Source organism: Anas platyrhynchos, chromosome 8 (genome assembly GCF_047663525.1).
Source record: "Anas platyrhynchos isolate ZD024472 breed Pekin duck chromosome 8, IASCAAS_PekinDuck_T2T, whole genome shotgun sequence".
NCBI lineage: Eukaryota > Metazoa > Chordata > Aves > Anseriformes > Anatidae > Anas > Anas platyrhynchos.
The window spans coordinates 27,661,942-27,684,696 of NC_092594.1; the positions used below are offsets into that span (position 1 = coordinate 27,661,942).

General features: G+C 36.2%; 1 protein-coding gene and 1 long non-coding RNA gene across 2 annotated transcripts in view; one reads left to right on the forward strand and one right to left on the reverse strand.

Annotated features, from left to right (window-relative positions):
- The window catches only part of AK5 (adenylate kinase 5), a 95,296-nt gene that overhangs the window by 51,628 nt on the left and 20,913 nt on the right, over window positions 1-22,755 (reverse strand). The gene's annotated exons all lie outside the window — the stretch shown is intronic.
- Window positions 1-22,755, forward strand: part of LOC140003022 (uncharacterized) — a 90,236-nt gene that overhangs the window by 35,179 nt on the left and 32,302 nt on the right. The window contains exon 2 of the long non-coding RNA XR_011810942.1: window positions 9,122-9,231. This is a non-coding gene — a long non-coding RNA (uncharacterized lncRNA). The remainder of the gene's footprint in view (window positions 1-9,121; window positions 9,232-22,755) is intronic.

Consider the following 22,755-nt stretch of genomic DNA (forward strand, 5'->3'; position numbering starts at 1 on the left):
GGAGAACTAGAAATAAATCTGATTGCAGCAGACTCGCAGGGAATTTTTGTTTATGCACTTTGAAATAAAGGTTGAAATTGGGAAAGCATAAAACAAATCAAGGTAGTTAAATAATATTTGCAACGGTAGATGAAAATGTACTCTCTTTTAGAACATGATGGATGTCAATGAAAAGAAAATAAGCCATGTTCCAATTAAAATAATAACATTGGGCTAATTGCTCTATGGCAATATTCCCATCCACCTCAAAATCAAATAGAATTACAGGAATTGGATGATGAATGCTCTATTTGCTCATCTGACAGGCAGGCAAATACTGCAACAATAACTGTAATTCATAAACGCCTGAGTCCTTGAAACATGTCACTTGAAGAAGTGCCCCCAGATAGTGTACTTTTAAAGGTACGGGTGATCTGATTATCAGACCCAGCTGCTGCAAGCAAGATGGCATTCACATGTGCTCTTTTAACCTCTTGGTCTTGCCTCAGTAGGAAGTTATTCATCGCTTCTCTTCAAGTGCAGGAGCGATCACAGAGTGCTAAGCCTCTGACCAATGCAGCCAATGTTGGTCAGGAGAGAAAAAACAACAACAAAAAAGAACACAGATATGTTGAATTGTTCTTTTAAGTCACATCCTCAGGTATGGACCTTCCTGTGGTGTTTGACTGATCTTTGGCCATGGAAAATAGACTGTTGGGTCCTGTCCTGTTAGTAGGAGAGGGGATTTTTTTTTTTTCTCAGATAAGGCAATTTCTGAAAGTAGATTTATAGCGAACAATTAAGTGAACAGGACTTGGGTTGTGCTGCTTAGTCAGAGGGTCTAATGAGATGTATGCCCAGGAATGCTGAATGGAGGCCAAGTGATGACATAACATCTGGGTGCTTGGCAGAGAGCTCCTGGTGCTGTGTGCTGTGCTGGTACCCACAGCTGAGAAACTGGAGGTGCTTCCAGATGGGCAATGAGAATGATGACTTGACTGTCACATCTAACAGGGGAAGATTCAGGGCTGAGATAAGAAAAGGATGAAAAATGAGTCTGCTTCCTGTGCCCTCCCATGGGAAAGAACAATTTTAAAAACTACTATATCCAGCAGAGAAAATCATAAGATACAAGGATGAGAAGCAAGTAAGACAAACTCAGAACTGAAGCAGCGAAATTTATTCTGATAAATTTCTTTACTGTTTAATAAATCATAATTGTTAATGGATTATCTATGAATTCTCTAAGAAAGATGCTTCCAAAAAATTAATTAAGGGTCAAACAGGAATTAATTCAGGATAGAGTGTAGTTTATAAATTGCTTCACATAACTATAGCTGTCACTTCTGGCTTTATAATCCTTTAGCCAGCTATATGTGGAAGTGAAAGACAGTCATTGTTTTGGAAGTAAACAAAGCATCCATATATTATCACCTCCTGTGAAGGATTATTTTCTTTTTAAATAGAAAAAAAAAAAAAAAGGAGGATAAAACAGAAAAAGAGAACAAGGCTTCTTGTATCATGAATATCCCATGCTTTTAAAGAGACACCTAGTTTAGAAGTCAGATTATACTCCTGTTCTTGAAGTGTTGGTATTTTTTGGCTGAAAAACTGTTGTTCCTTTAGCTAGTAACATAGAGAGATTCATAAGGCTGAGCCCCAATCTGCTACAACTGTGACAAGAACTCACTGGTTTAATTCATGCTGGTTTAGGCAGGGGTTGTTCCTGAAGGACTGAAAACAAATAGGTATTTTATTTCGCCCTTACCAGTACTATTAGGTGAAGTGAGACGCATATTTTGGTATATATGTGCTGCTTTATGATTTAACAACACCCTCACTGATACTCCTTTATTAGTGTTGTTTCATCACTAGTTTGTTTCTCTTAATAATTACAAGTTAATTGACTCAAGCAGCAAGTTACTTCTAGGGAAATGTGGAAAGAGGAAAAAAATCAGAAATGTGAAAACAGAAAAATATGTGAGGAAAAAGACAGTATGGCAGCCATTTTCAAGGAAGGAAAGGAAAAAGAGTTGAAGCCTTGTATAAGAAAAATAATAAGAGCAGTTGAGGAATGAAGCTGGAATGTGCAGGCTGGGACCTCAGGGAACATTTCCCTATTATAAAGTACTTTTAATTATGCTATTTTTAAAAAAGGGGAGAATGGGACATAATGGGAGAGCTATCTATCTGTAATCCATTCTTTAATTTTAGTATCTTTTTTCTATCAAATGGTCTGAAATTTCATTTTTATTGGTATTGTATCATGTACAGAAGAACAATTACAACTGAACCTGCAGTAGAGCTCACCAGTGATTTATTAAAAGAAAAAAAGCAAAGGTCATAAATTGTTGTCAGATGAATTTAAAGGAGAAACTGAATTGGATATATTATTACCATTATTAACATCCTAAGGAATACTCTGAGTTATCTAAAATAAACCACTTAGCACTTTTTTTTTTCCTCTAAGTGTTCCACAGAGGATTCATAAATCATTGCAGAGTCCCCAGACTTCTATCATTAATGTTCCTCGAGTTCCACTTGTCATCTGAGTGTCTCTTGCTACGAGTGCTTCTTGTAAACAAGCACAAAGGTGAATGTTCAGCAGCCCTGAGTGGAGCTTATGGTTCTGCAGGGGCTGCTGTTACTTTGTGCACACCCCAAATTCACTCAGAATAGGTGCAATTTGAAGTAATGTTTGAAGCTGTTAGGTGCATAGACAGAATCCAGTATAGTAAGAGAAAAAATAAAATGAAACCATCAAATTCAAGTAACATCTTCCATTAACATTAGAGAGAACTGAAATGACCCTCAAAATGAGTAAATACACAATTATAACTGCAACTATCTTGCACAGCTAATTGACTGCCTCAATATGAATAGATTTAGGGATTTTGTTATAGTTGATCTGAAATACAAAAAATGAGGCCAGATTCTGGCCCTTCCCCATACTAGTGCAAAAGAGGCTAGCTAGGGACATTTGTAGTTCCACTGCTAATCATCTCCCTTTTCTATTGATTTGGCAGTGTATAAACACTGCAATTACTACAAAAGGCTTTTTTTTTTTTTTTTTTCTTAAAGTGAATTTCCATTATTTCATGCTAAACTCAAGAACATTGTGCCATGGCAAACAAAATGTGTGAAGATGTTCTGACGGTTTAATTGCTTTCACATTAAAATTATGTGAAGCCAGCATCCATATGTGTAATACGGAACAGTATGACACCAAGTAAATGGTATGTCTTATTTGAAGAAACAATTAACAGTAAGCTGTAGGAATAGCCTGTCTTTGCAGGTTTATACAGAGTAATAACTTTTGATAGGCAGAAAAAGGGAGAAGTCCCGTCTTTATGCTGTGATCATACTGAGCTACACCCTGACTTGTATCAGTTTTCAGCTGTTAAAAATGAGTGCCTTAGGCAATGTGGTGGTGAGAGCTGATGGGAAAGACACCATGCAATTATGGGCCCTTGTAGAGTGAAAAATGGGCAAGCTGAAGGACAGCTAGATGTGAGCAGGGGGAGGGAGGGAGGAAATCAATAATTTGGTGGCATGGTAGGTAGAAAATTAATGAGCTTGCTGAGGGGGGAAGCAGTTACATGTTTGGTAGGGAAGCTGATGGAGACGGAAAGGGGTGCCACGGAGAGGTTTTGGAACGTACACGCTTTAGTAGCGCTAAGATGCAAGGCCCTTCTGTCTGAGCAGATATTTAAGAGCACTGGCTGGTTATTTTTTTCCCCACTAAGGATATTAATCTGGATGGCTGGTGACTGTTATGTGAAAAGCAAACCTATTGCTGCTTTATTTCTGAAATTATTTTTGTGTCATGTTTTCCATTAGTATTAGAGCAGCTCTGAGCTTCATATAGGCATTGTCTTCTGCTATATTTCTCTCTCTTTAACATTCTAAAGCTTAAATCAATTTAAGCAGTCAATAATCAGCAATTCAGAATGTTTCATCCATCTGTCAACATTATTGTGACCCTTACAATAACTATTCTATTTCTCTCTTAATTTGTCACCAGGAGTCAGAACTGAATTATGCAGCATATGCATTAGTTTAAATAGTATTTAAGAAACACAAATTGTATTTGTTTGTTCTGGATATCTGACTTGTCAGCTTCTAGAATAACTTTTCAGGTTATAAATACAGCTAAGAGCTCTACATATAAACTCTCTGTGCATATTCACTTTGCAAACGATTAAAAGCTTGCACCTTTGAAATGTATTATGTCTGTCCAACGGCTGCTAGAATAAAGTAAACTATATCAGTTATTTTTGCAGATTAATTAAAAACAAAGAGATGCTTTACCTCATGCACACATATAGACTTTTTTCTACTTTGAAAGCACAAACATTTTTGCTTATTTAAAAACAAACAAACAAACAAAAAATTCCACTGTTGGAGTAATTTTCAATTTTAGTTTTAAAGGAAGCTGCCTTTAAAGGGGCAAATGGCATTGCAAAAATCCTGAACAGTGGTGTCCAGCATCAAGACAGATCACTGCTGGAGAGCTCGAGTGGAAAACTGAATTATAGTCTGAGTTAGGAGATACTCCATGATATATTTGTTACTCTCTTCCCATAAAACTCAGGAAAACATTAAGCCTGAGGGAGACCTTACCTTACTCTTGCTTCCACTGGCTCTAGAAGAAATTGTTTTATTTTTACTTTACTGCACCTAACCCTAAAGGAAGGAGAAATCCACTATTGATTGCAGAGTCAGGTATGGTCAGGTGCTGTCCAAATCCTCATGCAGCTTTAACAACCCTCTCTGTCTTAACCAGCAATATCCCTTTTTACAGGATATTACCCCTACAGTACAGGAGTTCACAGTGATGCTGCAAATTCTGAAGCATTCGCCTAAACACAGTATTTTGAAACCCAGACAAAGGGCAGAGACAAACAAGTTGCATGAAGCCTAGTTAATGACAGCTATAGTTGGCAGTTTGCTATATATGTCTCAGTGACATTATAGGAAGACGTCAAATCTCCCGACTCTTCCCCAAATGCCTAGCTTTTTTTCCTTCTATAGCAATATTGCTGGTCCTCCAGTCTTGTCCTTTCATCTTTATCTAGGAAGATTTCTGTTGGGGCTTGGAAGTGTCTTTGTTCTTCAGAAGTCTCAGGGAGCTTACACTATTTCATATAAACCAAGAGACTCTATGAAAATAAGAATGAGGACCAGATGCTACAGCATAATTCCCCTATTTCCTCCAGTACCACATGAGACAAGTACTGCAGTGTTCCCATTCCTGCAGCCCCCAGCTCAGTGAAACAGCTCTGACTATGGATACACTCAAATAAATGCTTTTCTCAGTACCTCCCTACTGGGTGCAACAGTACTGCTCAGAGGGCATGAACCCTAAAGCTATGCAACGTTAATCAATATGTTTGTGTGAAGAGGGACTTTTTCTGAATGAAATTAAAAAAAGTCTGTTTTTCCATTTCTGCAGTGCTACCAGAGCTCCAGTTTTCCTTTCTCCTTTGTTTAAAACAAAACTAAATCATTTTCTGGCATTAGCTCCCACAGATGGCAGACAGGCACCCCAAACGAATATATAGCAACACTGGTTTCCTAGAAAAGGTGCATACATACAACAACTGTAAGCCATATAATGCAACTAGAACAAATTTTAAAAAAACTCAGAAAAATAAAATGTATTTTTGCCTATAAATACTTGTTTCTTCCAGTGATACTTAGTACTTTGCTTCAGTGAAAAGTATTGATACTAGTGCCAAATATACCAAATATTTCCCTTTCAAGATCAACAGCATTGCTCCTGTTGGCTTTCATAGCAGAGGTTCTGAATTAAAATACTAAAATATTGTAGGCTAGTCTTGTAGCATTGTCAAAACAACGATTACCAAAATACGAGTTTTGCCTGTGTGTCATAAGAACTTTCTAAGGAGGAATGCTGCCAACTGAAAGCTAACATGAAAAGTTCTGTATTAATCTCGAATGCAAATTTAACTAATTAACACATAAGAACTAATGACTTAGATCCAAGGACAAGCATGGGATATACAATACGCTTAAACGTTAGTTGCTGTATTTTTATTTTTTTAATGCCATCTCTGTATTTTTATATTATTATTATTATTATCATTTATATTCGGGAAATAATTTGACATTTGTAGGTATCAAAGATATTGGAAATATGGATAGTTTGATTCACAGTATTTATGGTTATTCCAGGTGGAATTTCAGATTGTAAGAACATTTGAAACTTACTGGCTTTCCCGAGTTTCCTTGGATGAAAATAAAAAAAATAAAATACTTAGCCAAACTTTTCTTGTGTATTTAAATAAATTCTGGCCAGGATAAACAAGATTTCAGTGGTGATTGCTATATCAAACTTATAAAAGGCATTGGAATCCTTGATAATAAGCTTTTCCCTGGTATTCTGGAGCTGAAGAGTGCTAAATTTTGATAAAATTTTATTATTTGTCTGTAGAAGCATGACTTGTACCAAATTTAGACTAATGTTCAGCAAATGTCAGTGTGAGTTTAGCATGGGCTCTTAAAAGCAGCTTCCAATTGTACTGCCTCGGGAAGGACCAGAATTCGTTTCCTGCAGCAAACACTGAGAGCACTGCTATTTTAATTTCTGTACCAGAAAGCTCAGTTTAGTTATCTAAATTATTGGAGTGTGTTGTTTCAGAGCACAAAGGAGACTATTTGATTTATAAATGAAAGCTGGCAAGCTAAGGAGATACTGACAGAAACTATTGCTGTAGTTATCATGGAATGTGACATTCTTGCATCCAGTATGTATTTTTTGGAAATGAATGTAGGACAAAATCTCACATGATTATGTAGGCGGAAAGCATTTTTTAAATATCATTAACAAAAAAGTGGATGAAATGGAACTGATTGACATAATTTATTTAACTTTTCCAAAGCTTTTGACAATACTTCTACCCAGAGGCTGCTGAATGAAACATAATTTTAGGGAAGCACCAAAAAATGTTATGAGTTTAGAAGTGAGAAAGAAGACATGACAACTGTCTGAAGGATGTCTTGTCAACAAGTTAGTGCACAGAATCACCACTACATTGATCAAAGGAATAGAAAGAACAGATCAGAAAACTAGAGCATCTCTCTTACTTTGACTATGGAAATGAAGTCTGAGAAGTAATAGGGATATTGTCAAGAAAAGCGTGTAATGTGGCTGTAGAGTGCAGCTATGGAGTGTGCCTGAAACCCAGTTACTTGCAGGAGAAGGATGGAAATAAAACAAAACCAAACACAACAAAGATGGAAATGAAGCCAGCTCAATGGTTCCTTGTAAATACGATTTCTTCACTTTCTTTGGCTGTCATTTCAGCTAAGTGAGTTACAGAATACCTGAAACTCTAGCACTTGAGATCTAACACCATAGCATCAACAGGTTCTTGAGATATCACTAATTTATTGCAAAAACACACCAAATAACCTATACTGAATATTTTTACCTTAAAAACTGCTGTAGCTGTTTTTGATGAATTTGCTTTTGTAATGTGGCAGCTCCAAGTTCACAGAAGGTGCATCTCCTCCTTGCAGCCCTCACCAGTGTTGTAGTCCTGACTTGAATTCAAATGGCGACTAGAAATGCTAGCTATTTGGGATGTTTAGCAATTATCCATTGCTTTTGATTTACCTTTATATAATGTTTTTTTTGTTGTTGTTGTTGTTGTTGTTTTTTAATTCATGTTTGCCTTTCCTTCCTTGTTAAAAAATTATTATTGATAAAAAATATTATTAAAACCATCCTTGTTATCAGGGAAGAGTGAATGTCATAGGCTCTGGCATGCTGATATATGGACCCTGATAAACAGGACAGATAGATTTGTATTCAGGATAGACTTCAGGAGAAATTCTTGATTTGATTGTATTTTGTATTTCTAAACACCTGATGAACAGCCACCATATGATTATGGCTGAGAATTAAGGTATGTTTGTGTTTATTAAAAATTACTTCAGTATAAGCTCATGCAAGCACTGTAGGAACAACTCCAAGTGTAAATGGGTATTCTTATAAGCTTCTTAGACACAGAAGATATATAAGAAATGAGATGTATGTGACAAGTTATAAATTATCTATAGCTTGTATTGTCAAGGTATTTTGAAAAGTAGCAATGTGAATTGGTACAAGCAATTTAGACTTTATTTCAAAAAACATGCAGTGGCAAAGGTAATGTTAAGATGCAATTTACAAGCTTAGTATTAAGCTGTGTGACAGTTCCAATTCATCTGATACTAGGCTTAGAGGCATGAAATAAAAGACATTCATGAAAATTAAGATTTCTTTACTTTTGCAGTGAAATTGCTTAACATGGAAAAAGAAGTGTGAGAACACGTCCTGTTTGTTTGCTTACAAAAGGGGTTATTTGGGGGGATTTTAGGTTCTCATTTTTCTTTATATGATTTAAGCTAAATTGAAATAGAAAACAAAGTATTTTAAATAGTCTTCTCGATAACTTTTTAAAGAAGTTCTAGCTAGGGTGACTTGGATAATCTGACAGTAAAAGTCTTTTTAAATAAAAAAATAATTTCATATGACCTTATCCTGAACCTTTTTCATTAGCTGAGTTTTCTGGCATTCTTTGGCTACCTGTCCCCTTTTAAGTGTTACGTTAGAAGGCACTGAATGGTGCAGATAGTCAAATTCAGTCAGTGGCTCTCACCAGCAATATCCCTACTGCAATAATTAGTAATCATTAATACAATTCCATTTCCCTCCTTTTGCATATAATAAATATTAATAAATCTTACAACTTCTTATATTGAATATTATATCAAACATTGTAAATTACTTTTTCATTCTAAGGGCCACAGCCCTCTCAAATGAATATCTAAGCAGCATCAATACTTGGACTCATTCTGAATGTAGACTTGTGATAATTTGTAGAGCAAAGACAAGATCTTCAGAGTCTTCAAGATAGTTTCGATGCTAGTTCTTAAAACTAGTTTTCAAAATGTTAAGTTGAAACAATAGTTCTCTGTACTTGCAACAATATCCAACTTTAGCCTGTTAGAGAGGAAAAGTATCACATCCTGTGATGAAATGTCTTCAGACTTTGCTGAGGTTTTGTTTCTGGCTGCCTTCCTTTATTATGTGTTTCCACACAACTTGTTTTCCTATTATTTTCTCCTTCAGAAAATCCAGATGGAACAAAAAACCTAAAACTGACAGCAGGATGGGCATATCCTCTGAGTGAGAATGACATCCTCATCCAAAGGACGTTTCCAATTATTGGAAACATTCAGGTAACACGGATCAATTATTTCTTCCCTGTCTGTACCTCTGCCTTATGTACATGCTATGAAGCTTAAATGACGTATTTCAATGCCCATCTGTAGACAGGCTTTTTGGCCACCCAGTGACTAGATTTGCTCAGAACAAAATTAGTGACAAAACTCCTTTTGACATCAGCACAAGATCAATTTTATGTATCTTTGAGGACATACACATTTCGTTTTCTCTTTCTGGAGTTGCGCTGATGAAAACAAATTGTTCTGTATCTTTTTTTAATATGACAAACATAGAATACGAACTGCATACATTGCAGTTTTACTAAACGTTACTGCAAACAGCAGAAGGATTAACTGAAGCAGAACGCTACTGTAAAAGAATGAAAGGAGAAACATTCTCTTGTAAAGTGTACCACTTTCTCTTTTGACTTTTCCTCAATCTTTGTTTCTGTGACAAAGCATTTGACTCATAAATAATAAGAGTGTAAGGTGATATGTTTTCCTCATTTACCCTTTTTAGAAGTGTGTTGTTGCAAATGAATAAGGGTTAGATGTTCATGTTGTACCAATTGTTGAACAGAAAGTTTCAAAACCCAGTCATAGATCCATGGGTGAGATTATAGTACTGATCCCTGCCCTTATAAACTGATAAAATTTTGCATTATTTTATATTTACTTGACTGGAAAACAAATAGCTGACACAAAAAAAAATCCACAAATAAACGGACGCAAACAAGCTTTAGTATTATTAAATTGCCTTCAATAAAAGTATTGACAACTGTATGAAATGAGCAGCCCTAAGTATGCAGAAGCAGGCTTTCAGAAAAAGAACTTGGATTAATAAATTTTAAGGTTGGAAAGGAAGACTAAAATCACTTAACGTGTCCTTTTGGGGTAATGTAGACAAAAAATATCTTGCCAGTAGTGTGTGCATGAAACACTCAACTGCTGTTTTGAGCTCTAAATTTAATTCCTAGAATAATATCCAGTGCTGATTTAAACAACTGGGAGTAACACAGTATATGTGTCTATGTAAAACTGGAGTATCTAAATTTTAGCTCACATTTATTTTGCTTCAGCTTTCAATTAGTGGGATCAAGGCTCCCAGCTCTCCATAGCAGAGTTGTAAACAATGATCTGGTCTCAAATGTATACTGTGAAAAGCCAATGCCTGAAAAGGCCAGCAGTGATACCACAACACTGAGGCAATCTAGCCACTTCTTTCTTAAAACAGAGCATTGGCAAATGCTTATGATCCCAGCACCTGCACTAACAGGCAGTTGTTGAATTAAAATTCTTTGCTTTTACTGTGAGTTTCTTTATGTACATAGCTATGTAGTAAAAGCCTTCCAGTCAGCAATTTTGAAGTGTGTTGCAGCACCTTGAATCTGTGGATACCAGATTTAAGGGAGATGATGTGAATACAGTCCTCTGAGTTTCCATTGCTTGTTTTTCATAAGAGCAACATGGAACTTCTAAAATCAGACTATTCACTGATTTCATTCTCTCTCTCTCTCTTCTCTCTCTTTTTTTTTTTCTTTTTTTTTTTTTTCTACTTATGAAATTACAATCCGGTAAATAAATTGTGAAAAGCTGTTTCTGACAACTGTACTTAATTCTGAAAATAATGGTCATGATGTTTGTCCTGGCTCAAACACCACGAGAGACAATGATGTTCCCCTGTTTTTATTCTTTCTGCTTGGGACTTGTCTAATTATCATCACTTCATAAGCTTGTTTCATTAAATACTAAATATTAAATTCTTCAGTGTAAAGCATACCACTGCATTCAATCTACACAGTAAACAACACACTCGAAAATGTGGTGTTCTGCAACAAAGCTGTTGCACATTTGAGTTATTTTCCAAAAGAAAATGAATTCAAGTAGAAGGGTATCTTTGTGCAATTAACTTTGTGTAGCAGTGAAATTTATAACAGAAGTTAATTGTCTTTCCTGGGAGAGGGTGGTGTGGGAAGTGTCAGATAGTTACACGTAGGTGTTCAAGTGCTTTGGGAAGGCATTGCTGCAGGGACAAAGTAGTGACTACATCCCATGTGATCATTACTGCCACGGAGGATAGTGTACAAGTTTTTTTTTTAGCTTGGGCTGTAGTGATCTAGCTCCCAGTTATTTTTGAAAGCCACTGTATGATTTATTTTGCAGAAGGTTTCAGCATACTCTCCTCTCAGTGCTATATTGCTTTTGTAAATACATAAATCATAAATAATTACTGAGGTAGAGAGTGACTCTCTACATACTTATGTCCCATCCCGATTCCAGTGAATAACTTGTTATTGCAAGCTTCTATCCCTACTTCAGGCTTCTTTATTTGTCCTTTTTTATGCTCAAGTCAAATCATGCACTAGATGAAGATTAGATTTAGGTCTAGTTTAAAGCCTCAAATGTTAGTCATTTTCTAGTAAATATTTTTCTAGGGCACATTTATTTTTATTGTTTTTCATATCAGCAAAGTTCACCATATTTGTGCAATTGATGGGGGGGGAAAAAAGGAATTTTATAATTTTGCTTGAACAAAAATTTTTTTCAAAATTTTTTTCAAAAATTTTTGCTCTTAAAAAGAGCAAGCACAACTTGCTTATAACTCAAAGAATAATTAATATTTTCAAAGTATGTTATCAGAATGGACTAATAACAAATTGTTGTGCACCTTTAACAAGAAGCTAATTTCCTTGGAAGTTACTTCTACCACAGCTAATTGTAAAACTAAGGGTTTGAGTAGAGACATCTTTCCAAGAAATACTGACATGGTTTCTGTTACCAAGTCCTAACCTAAACTACGAGAGAATATCCAGATCCATTTAAATTATTCTGTATTAAATGTAGGGGTTTTCTAAGGGGTGGTCTGCTGCCTGCAGTTTAAGGGTATAATGAACAGTTCTCAGAACCAAAACCAAACTGATTTCAGAATTCACACAGCTCCTGGCCTTCTTTCTAAAGTACAAGAGATGTGAGAGGACATGAATTACATAGATGAAGAAAAGGCTCTGTTCACAGTACAGGAATTGAACTCATACACATCTTGTACCCCATGAACAGGGTCAGAGATGGAAGCTGAAGTACCCAAAAAAACTTTAATAGCCATTACAGCAGACGTAGTCTGAAGGAGACCAAAGAACTGTGATAATGTTCTAAACAAAACAAAACACAAACACTGAAATGAGCTGTTCTGGGTATAAGTGAAATAGGTAGAATCTATATAGCAAAATTTGTGGGATAAGACTCGAGATACAGAGAATTACTGAAGCTTTATTTCAGTGTTATAGACTGATAAATTTAATAAGTAACTTGAATAAGAACTGTATTGCCCACATTCTGGGTTTCCTCTCTGTAAGGACTCCACACTTACACACAAGTCTGTTCTTTTCAAGTAGAGAAGACCGGAAGAGCACAGAAGGCAGGACACGGCAGGAACCTAGTGAAAAGAGTATTTTTAAATTGCCTAATTGGCATCTTGCAGTGGTAGGGGAGGGAGATCACATCGGCATTATAAAAAGTGTATTAATAGCAAAACACAATGGATGGTAGAATGCAGGAAAGGACCTGAGACGTTAGGTAGGGCAGAGAATTTTGCAGTGCTGATTTGACATTGTGGTCAAAAGCGGGAGGAGAAATCCAGTGGAGGACATAAAGAAGATATGTTAAGATCTACCTAAAAAATATGTTAACAAAATGGATCAAGGGGTCATATATGTTTGAAAAATTCTTGATATGTAACAGACTGATCAAAACAGGTTGCGGTAAAAAGATGCCGTATTTTACACGTTCAGATCTCTTTTTACTATGTCATGGCTGGCATGAATGACCATGTTGTTGAGTTATTGGTGTAAGAAGAGGTTAATCATTGTGAATGAAAACAACGGTTCTTCCTTCACAAAATATTACAATGGTAACTGTGATTGCAGTGTCTCAGTGATGTTTTGTGAGGTTTGTCTTCCCATTTTATTATTTAAGTACCTTACTGAATTGCAGAATTTGTCATGATGACAAAGCGAACAGATAGTTCTATTCACTGGCCATTAAAGAAACAAATTTCAGTCATGTTCAGATGGGATTGTACAAATGCTAACTCGGGGAATAGGAAGGATGATAATTGTGGTGGAGTATAAAGGAAACATATGCTTGGTTGTAGTACTCACAAGAGATTCTTTGCCAAGAAATTTAGCTAATGTCTATGTGACACAAGGCAATGCTGTGCGGAGATGTAGGTGCTAAGTCCAAATGATGTAACTGCAGTTACCAGGAGCAAAATAGCTGTATTGATCGTTACCTGATGTAGGTATCAGTGAATTTAGGAAGCAGGATATATTACTTCAGTGAAGTGCTGAGTTAACGCAATAGCGGTTTCCTAATTCTGAAGTATTTCATACAGTTCTTGAATGTACTGTTTGGTAGTTGTTCCTTAGTCGCATTAGAAAAAAAAAAAAAAATCTTTGAAAGAGGAAACATTCAAAAGAATATTCTGCACAGGGGAAGATGTATTAGGGCAAGACTACAGTTCTGACACTAGTCCTGTCAAGTGTGTTGTGTTACATGATTCAGATACCGGAGGAGTAGCTTTTAGGCTTTCTCAGTTCTTCACCATCACTGCAGCTGCATGTAACCATGTCTTCTGCTGAACCTAAATGCTGAAATAAGACTCCTGAATAGTAGAGAAAAATGCCACAGTGGTCCAGAAAATATCTGTATCAGACTTTCTGTTGATAGTCTGAGCTTCTCCTCCATTTTGACGCTTTAATGGCTTCCATTGTTACAGTACCTGAGCATTCGCAACTATTAATAAGTTTATCTTTATGATGCATGAAAGATAAGAAAGGGAAATCTTTCTTGTCTCCTCTCTCTTTCATGTAGCGAATCTACAAAAAGGGAGGAACATGTGCAAGTGATGGAACAATGATAGGATAATATTAGCTGTCAACTCAGTTTCATTTCACCCATTTGAATCCAAGCTGACTATGGTTGATATCAGAACAAATATTCAGTTGCCTAGTGCATAAAGAAATAAAAATATTTCACAGAAGCTAATGCTACCATCTTATGATTCAGGAAATAAAGAAGTTAAATACCAGAATTGTAGGGCTCAAGCCACCTGATGTAGTTACATTATAACAGGACTGTGAGAGTGAGAGCTTGTTAGGGAGATGGTTCTGTAGGTGTAGCAACTCTCATACTCTTATATCCAAAATTCTTCCATCAATCAAATGTCAGCAAAAGGGTTTTGCCATAAAATTGAGAATTCATTGAATATAAATTTTTCACGGAGAAGATCCACCAGTGGTAATTGGAGCTCAAAATCACTAATTGAACTTCTGGTAATAAAGTGGTATTTTAACATTTACAGAAAGGCATGGCTGCAATGGAGCATTGGATCTTCTGCTGGATCATCACAAAATTAGATGCATTTTAATATAGGAAAATTTGCTCATGGATGCCAGATATTCCTGAGCCAATGCAAAAGGACTTCCCAGAGACAAAGTACTTTTTCCAATCTGATTTCTTAATATGAGGCTCATCTAAATATGAAAAAATAATCTTCTTTAAGCCTCATTTTAACTACAAACAGGAAATTAAGAGCAAATATTCACCCAAAGGATATAGTTTAATTACCTTAAGACAAACGGTTTAAAATGACTTGAAGAATATATAGAGCATGATATTTTAAATATCTCTTAGAGTTCATTTTTCTGCATGATAACTTGGCTTAATTACTTAGATTTAGTTTTACATCTGTAAAAGCAACCCAGTTAATTTTAAACGTATCAGCTTTCACTGTGCCAGAAATGGATAAAATCTGGGGCAGTGTGGCTTTCAAAAAAAAATCATTGCCTCTCTCTTTCTCGTGTTCCTAAATCAGTCTGGACCACAGCTAACTCTGGAGACAGACTTTTCAAAGTTTATTTCTTTTTTTCAAAATCTACTTCGCTGAAGCTACCAGGGGCCACAGGGTGCAGGGCAGGATTTCAGAAAGTGTGTATTTATTTAAATCATTTTGCTTCCAAAGTTAGAAAAGAACAGAGTGCTGCACCAATGCTGTGCCCCTCAGCAAAGAATTTCCACCCTCGAGGTTTTTCTGCACACTTGAGCATACACAGATGGCAAGTTTCCAAGCTTGGTCATTCTCTGGCAGACATTAGTGTTTCTGGTATACTGAACTTGCTAACATAAATCATATAATCAGAGGCTGAAAATAATTTTGAAGCTTGGGAAGTGTATATGGTGCACATGCTTCCACATATGCACAAATTACTCATTTCTCCCATACACAATGTGCATATGTTTATAAATGGTTTGCTTAAGCACATTTGTATGTACATTTCATTTATATATATTCTTTAGTTTGTTCTTCAAATATCTCACAAAGTAGTAATATGTGTAGGGTTCTGAGACACAATGTAAAACCCAGCAGTGATGACAGCATGTGTAATCATGCTCTAGTTCAGCAGTTCCACAGGAAACAGTTACAGAGAGAGGCTTGTGCTTGTGTCCTGTTTTTTCTGCAAAAGAGCTACCAGATATAGGAGACACACAGACCCTTAATTTGCAATGACAGCAAGGTGACTATCCATGTATGCTGAGATGTGGTTACCTGTTCCAGGCTTTAACTTCTCTTTCATTGCTCTGAATCGGCAAAATAAATAAATAAATAAAAATGAAAGTGATTATAATTTTTTCCATCCCCCATCTCATTTTCCTTGCATAGAAATGTTTCTTGGGACTATATAAGCATATGCATTCATGGAGCCAAATAAAGATTTGGGAACTACACAGCAAAACACCAGAAAACTCCCAAATTACAAACAAAACCTATGATCTCGAGGGTCCCACAAAGAGCTGCCTGTGTTCTTTGTTTGATTTGAAAAGTTACTTAAACATCGTGAAGTTTGGCTCCTGCTGACACTCAGAGCTGTCTGATTTCTTCTTCCCACCCCCAGCTGATCGTGCCGAAGAAACCAGAAGTACCCTGAAAAGCCAGTGTAGCAGTCACGTTGAAAGCACATCTAACATGTTCCTGCAAGAATGCACTCATGACTGCTGTATTTTTAGAACAATTGAGAGATAATTGAGAATGTATTGGTAGACAATCAGTGGGAAACATCAACTCAGTGTCCTCTACAAAAAACAGCAACTTCAAACTCACATTTATGACTTGTGGGAAGAAGGGCTGTGCTCAGATATGGACAAGGCTAGGTTCAAGTGAAACTATCCCTGCCAAATTTGTATTACTTTGCTGCCAAAAATGTGAGATATAAGGCATCAGATGGCACATAAAATGAGATATAAATGAGATCCTGAGCCTCTGGTGGAGAAGTGAGAGCATGTGGGGGAGGTGGTGGCTAACAGTCTCTATTCCTGGAAATATTTCAGGGAAGGCAGTGTGGGAATTTTATTTTTACTTTACTTTTTAAGGATTATTTAATGCAAAACTGCATAGAGGAGAGCAAGCACCACTACCACAAAAATGAGAGCAGCCAGTCAGCCTGCTTTTTGCCAAAAGAGATGCAAGTGCCTTCACTAAGGAGAAGATTCACAGAGCTGGGTGGAGGTTCAGATCATGCCTTTGCTTACCATTTGCTATTGATAAGATCTGGATTAACCCTGAGAGTTGCTGGCAGGACTGCAGGACCCACTTTTCTAAGAGGGAAGAGGGGCAATTAAAGGGGAATATGTAATTGAAAGTCCTTTGAACTCAGCATTCAGAGCTAAAGAAAGAAATAAGCAAAACAATGAAAAAGCCCAAACCAAAACCTCACATTGGACAGATATATGATAGCACAGAGACTTTAGAAATGGATTATGAGTGACACTTTCATCAGTGTATTGGTAAGTCACAGCCTGTAGCTAAAGTTCATGTCAGCGTGCAATGCTGTAGCAAAAATCTTTTTATAACCAAATCAAGAGAAAAATTTATATAATGCTGTTCCATGGGGAATTTTTCCTGTGACAGTTGACAGCCATTAGGCTTGTTTGATGCTAATGAGGACAGACAGCTATATAAGCTATTTCCTTCACCCGCAACTATTTAACTTCTAAATTTGTGCTCAAAAAAAAAAAAAAAAAAAAAACCAACAAAAAACACAAACAAAAAAAAAAAACAGCTTCAGCTGCTTTTTCTGGTTTATCTTCATTTCTCTGACTAATCTGAAAGTCATTTTAACATTTTTCATAGGCATAGTAGATTCCCTAAACAGACAAGTGAGACAATGAAGACATGGATGAAATCAGCATTTTCTGCCACAGGATGCTGTCCTGTCCTGTTTAAATAAGGTCTATAGCCTTCTCTTAACGTTTAGTACTTCTGGCTCACTAAAGCCAGTCTTGCATTTTTCTTCTTTTTTTAGAACACACACACACGCTTATTAACATAATAAGGTTGACACTTAAGTACTATGCTTACACAGAATTATCATAAATAATATTATAATATAGACAGATATATGTGTACCAGATAAAAGTCCAGATAAAGTAAAGACTTAAACATCCTTCTCAAAATAACCAGTAGGTGGGTGATGGGTATCATTGAGGTGGGAATAACAGAGATTTAAAGTGCATATCTGAACAAGGCAAAGTAGAGACTTGAAGTAGGATTGCTTTTTCTTTTTACCCAACTTCTCCCCTATCCTACCATCTTGCCACAATTAGCTTTGCTTTGATACAGATCACTAGTTTCTAAAATAAAGGTTATTTGGAGATGCAAATTCAAAGCACTTCATGTTATCTTGCTGTCTTCCTTTTTTCCGCTGATAAAATCACAACGGCAATGACCACAACATGGCCAAAGTTATTACTTTACTCAACATGACTGATTGCTGCCGCTGGCCTAATTTTATAAAAGTAAGTACATAATTTTTACATGCATTTTATGCACTAAATTAGCAGTAAAAAGGGTACATCTGGCATTTTTCATAGCAGGTGTTCAAAGAAAGTGATCTTGGGGTGGGAAAGTGCGAGGGGGTTCTGTCTGCTGTCCTGTGAATTTCCTTCTCTCTAGAATAGAGCCCCTGCTTGGGGCTGGGAGCTTAACTGAGTCACTAGAGTGGAAAGAGCTATGTCTTGTACACAAAGAGGCTGCTTTCTATGGGAGATTTTGTCTGTCACTTAGACTTAGGGACATCAAGATGGAAGTGCTACACTGGTTTGTTCATTATGGTTTACCATCTGTATTTTTGTGTTCTCTAAACTTCCCTGCATTGGGATGAATTATGTCTGTTGAGGTGTATATGAAAAAGTTTTCTAGTTAGGATGATTTTCCATTACAGCAATTTATTCAAATGTCAAAGAATGTGACTTCTTTCAGCCTTCCACTAGAGTTCTTCAGGTAGTTCATAGCAGTAGGTCTAATAATGATGAAACATCAATATAAAGTCCAGAAGAGAAATGTATTTTAACACAAAAAAAACATTTTCAGCTTATTTTTTCAATTGATTCTTAAGAAACTCTTGTAATAGTAATATTCTTTAATAGCAAGTTTTAACCAGACAATAACATGCTAGACTAGACCTTTAGCTATCCCAAATCAGCTTTATCCTGACATAGAGTTTATCTAGGCTGGGGTGCCATAGATGGAGGGGAGGAGCTTTTATTTTTAATAAAATTAAATAATAAATAACTATTATAATAAACAAATAAATTTTATTATTTATTTAATAAACCTTTTATTATTTGTATCATACCACTTTTTTTGAGATCAAGGTAGCTTTCTGTCTGGACAGAAACCACATTAAAAGCATTAAAACACACTGTTTCCATAGGATTTTGATTTTTTTTTCCTGTATTTATTTATTTGTTTCATTATTAACTTCTTTTTAAAAATAGAGGGAAACCCTTATAAGTCAGTGTTAGAAGGTGAAAAGATATATACTGTTTCCAGTGATGGAATTTGCATCACTAGAAGTACAGTAGCCAACATAACAGCGTACCTAGCAATTATTCTAATACTTGAATGGTATAAGCCACGTAAATATTTTTAATGGAATGGCAATCAATGTCTAGAAGTTTATAGACACAATTTTTTTTCTGGGGTTCTCTACTCATGTTAGTATCTCAGTAGTAGCCTTAGTTTATGGGCCATGGCTGTGTATACATATCAATTGTCATGTCAGCACCTGAAACCAAATAAACAGTATTCTAAAATATTAATCTAAATAATTGCTAGGTGGCAGGAAGGATACAGGAATAAATTAAACTGTGTTCAGGAATGAAGTCCTCTGCTAAACAGCAGAGTACTTGCAGATCATCTCGGCTATTACATTTTCTCCTTTTTAAAATGTAATTTAACAGTAACATTTTTTCCTCTGGTATTTTGTGACTTAGCTTTGTCTTGATAAGATGTAATGTTAAAAGATTTTTAAGAAGTTGCTGGTTCAATAAATGTCAATGTATGCATCTGTTTACATACTCCATGTCCAATATTGTGATACCTGTTACTATTGTCTTGTTGTCTTCAGAAGTGGCATTTGACTTAGTAAAGTCAGGTTTTGATGGTAGGCTTACTGACACATGGCTAAACAGAATTTTAAACACAGATTTTATGTGTTCATGAAAATATCAGATTGATTTTTTTTTTAATAATGCTGTTTACAGATCTGTTAAATTTGAACACCAGTCCAAAGTCTTGTATATTCCAACTTCATTATTCCAAAGAAGGAGTTTTTCAGAAACAACAGTCATACCTTCCTATTTCCTAGAAGTATAGGTGGGGCCCTCATTTCTTTCATTGAAAACAGAAACTAGGATCAGATTCTGAGGGCAGGGATGCCATGCACAGACTGGTGTAGAAAGGTGTAGAAAGCAGTGAAGAAGTAAAGAAATATAAGATACATGCTGTATAACACTAGCAAAGGCTAAGGGTGGGGTGGGGAGATGAAGGGAAAGAAGGACACCTGAGCAACATAACCAAAAAGATCTGAAACAGGACAAATGCAGTTTTTAATTTTATTAACTTAGTAAAAATATATCAAATACAGTGTGAAATATCTGTTGGAGAAGACAAATTCATAGTCTTTAGGAATTTAGATTTTTATTTGCCTGCTCGTATACTATCTAATGGCAGACTATGATGATATCAAATGTCTGCTCATTAATCTCATGTAGTCAAATTTCAGTACATTTTTCTTTTCTCTCTTTTGGTCTTTTTATTGATGGAGAACAACATATTTAACTAGATGCTTAACATTTGAGTTGTAGTCCTAGAGTTATAATTCTCTCTAAATTTTTTTTTTTTTCCCCTCGAGTAGAAGTGTGATGCTGGATAGAAGTGTCTAAAATTCAGAGCTTTGAATAGCAGTTATAAGGAGGCTTTAAAAAATTAATAAATCTGATCAACATCAACCTTGCCTGACCTTGCCTCAAGGATTAATTCCTCCAGAAATTAGGCTAGTGAAATTCTGTTTTATGCTGTTCAGGATCTTACACTGCTCTCATCCACATAATATTTCAGTACCTTCCAAGTTCAACATTATAATCAGCAGGATGAATGTGATTTTCTTTCTTGCTTTCTCCTCCTGTAGGGAAATAATGTGCACAAGTGCTTCAAATGTACGTAGCAGTGTTAATATTACATGTGTATTATACAGATATGTACAACTAGAGGCAAGTTGAAAATATACAACTTCCACTCGGAGGAAAAGGTGATGAGTACCACAGTGGTTCTTGGATCCTGTGACTTTGAGAAAACTATCCTCTCCACTTATTAAAGGCTATCAAAAAATGTTATATTTATTTTTTGTTCAAAATCAAAAGAAAGCTCAAGTTCATCAATGAAGAAGGTGGGGGGGTCTTTGAGTGCGAGCAAAGATAAGGCAGAGTAAGAAACATCTGTTATCTCCATTGATTAAAGGAAATGTACAGGAAGTTGGAGAAACACACTTGGATTTCCCATTGGACAAAATAATTTCCAACAAAATGAACCTGTTAACATAAACTGTTGTAAGAGGACTGTCAAAACTCAATAGATAATGCTAGTCTATAAATTGACAGAGGAGTGAAAGAACAAATGATGACTGATGACAAAATAACAGTTTTTTTAACGTTGAAGTTTATGACTTGCTGTAGTAGCATGTAGCTTTATATATGGACTTAGTGTATGTTTCCCCTGTTTCAAGGTCATGTGTTTTTAAAAATGCCCTTTTGTAGGAATTTTTAGTTGCTTACTTGCCCTGGAGTATGTATGCTTAAGCCATTTCTTAATACATTTTTACTACGTCTTTTCTAGCTACTCCTTTTTCTCAGTTATTCCCACCAACCTGGTCGCATCTGTAAAATCTATTTTCTATATGAAATTAAATCCTATGGAAATGAGGTATGTCGTATGTATTCTTTATCCTCTATAGAAAAGGATCTCCTTGTCCTCTGGACAAATTGCCAGTGTATCTAACTCCATGGGCTCAGCTTTACTACTGCATCCTGTTTTTGCAATGAAGGAAAAACAGCTGCACTACTGTAGCAGCTCTAATAAGACATGTGAACAACAAGGTCTCCTTTCCAATTCTAGACAGACGTCCCAGCCACTTCCTCTGCAAGACAAATCGTCCCTCAAAAACTAGGAAGGCTTTCTGTAGGAAAAGCATTCAAAAAGACTATAGAAATGTCACAAAATACATACTTTCTCAATAATCACAGAATCACAGAATCACAGAATTTCTAGGTTGGAAGAGGCCTCAAGATCATCGAGTCCAACCTCTAACCTAACACGAACAGTCCCCACTAAACCATATCCCTAAGCTCTACATCTAAACGTCTTTTGAAGACTTCCAGGGATGGTGACTCCACCACCTCCCTGGGCAGCCTGTTCCAATGCCTCACAACCCTTTCAGTAAAGAAGCTCTTCCTAACATCTAACCTAAAACTCCCCTGGCGCAACTTTAGCCCGTTCCCCCTCGTTCTGTCACCAGGCACGTGGGAGAACAGGCCAACCCTCACCTCTCTACAGCCTCCTTTAAGGTATCTGTAGAGAGCGATAAGGTCGCCCCTGAGCCTCCTCTTCTCCAGGCTGAACAAGCCCAGCTCCCTCAGCCACTCCTCGTAGGACTTGTTCTCCAGGCCCCTCACCAGCTTCGTCGCCCTTCTTTGGACCCGCTCAAGCACCTCGATGTCCTTCTTGTAGCGAGGGGCCCAAAACTGAACACAGCACTCGAGGTGCGGCCTCAAATATATATATATTATTATTATTATTAATAATAATTATTATTAATAATATAATTATTAATATATAAATTATTATTATTATTATTATTATTATTATTATATATTATATTATATAAATAATGTAAAACAACTTCCAAGAACTCCAGTCCTCTTATCCTTCCAAAGAGAGTCAAAGAAGATCCTCAAACAGAACAGATACTATCTGGAGAAAACAATTATTTCTTGGGAATTTCATTTTGAAATTCCAAAAGGTGTTGGATTGCATCATTGAGACTACCAACACTCTGCAATTAAAGATGCTCTAGTGCTGAATGAATCTGTCCAGCACATAGAATCAGTCATATTTGCCATGAAGAGAATGTACCTTGGTTACTTAGG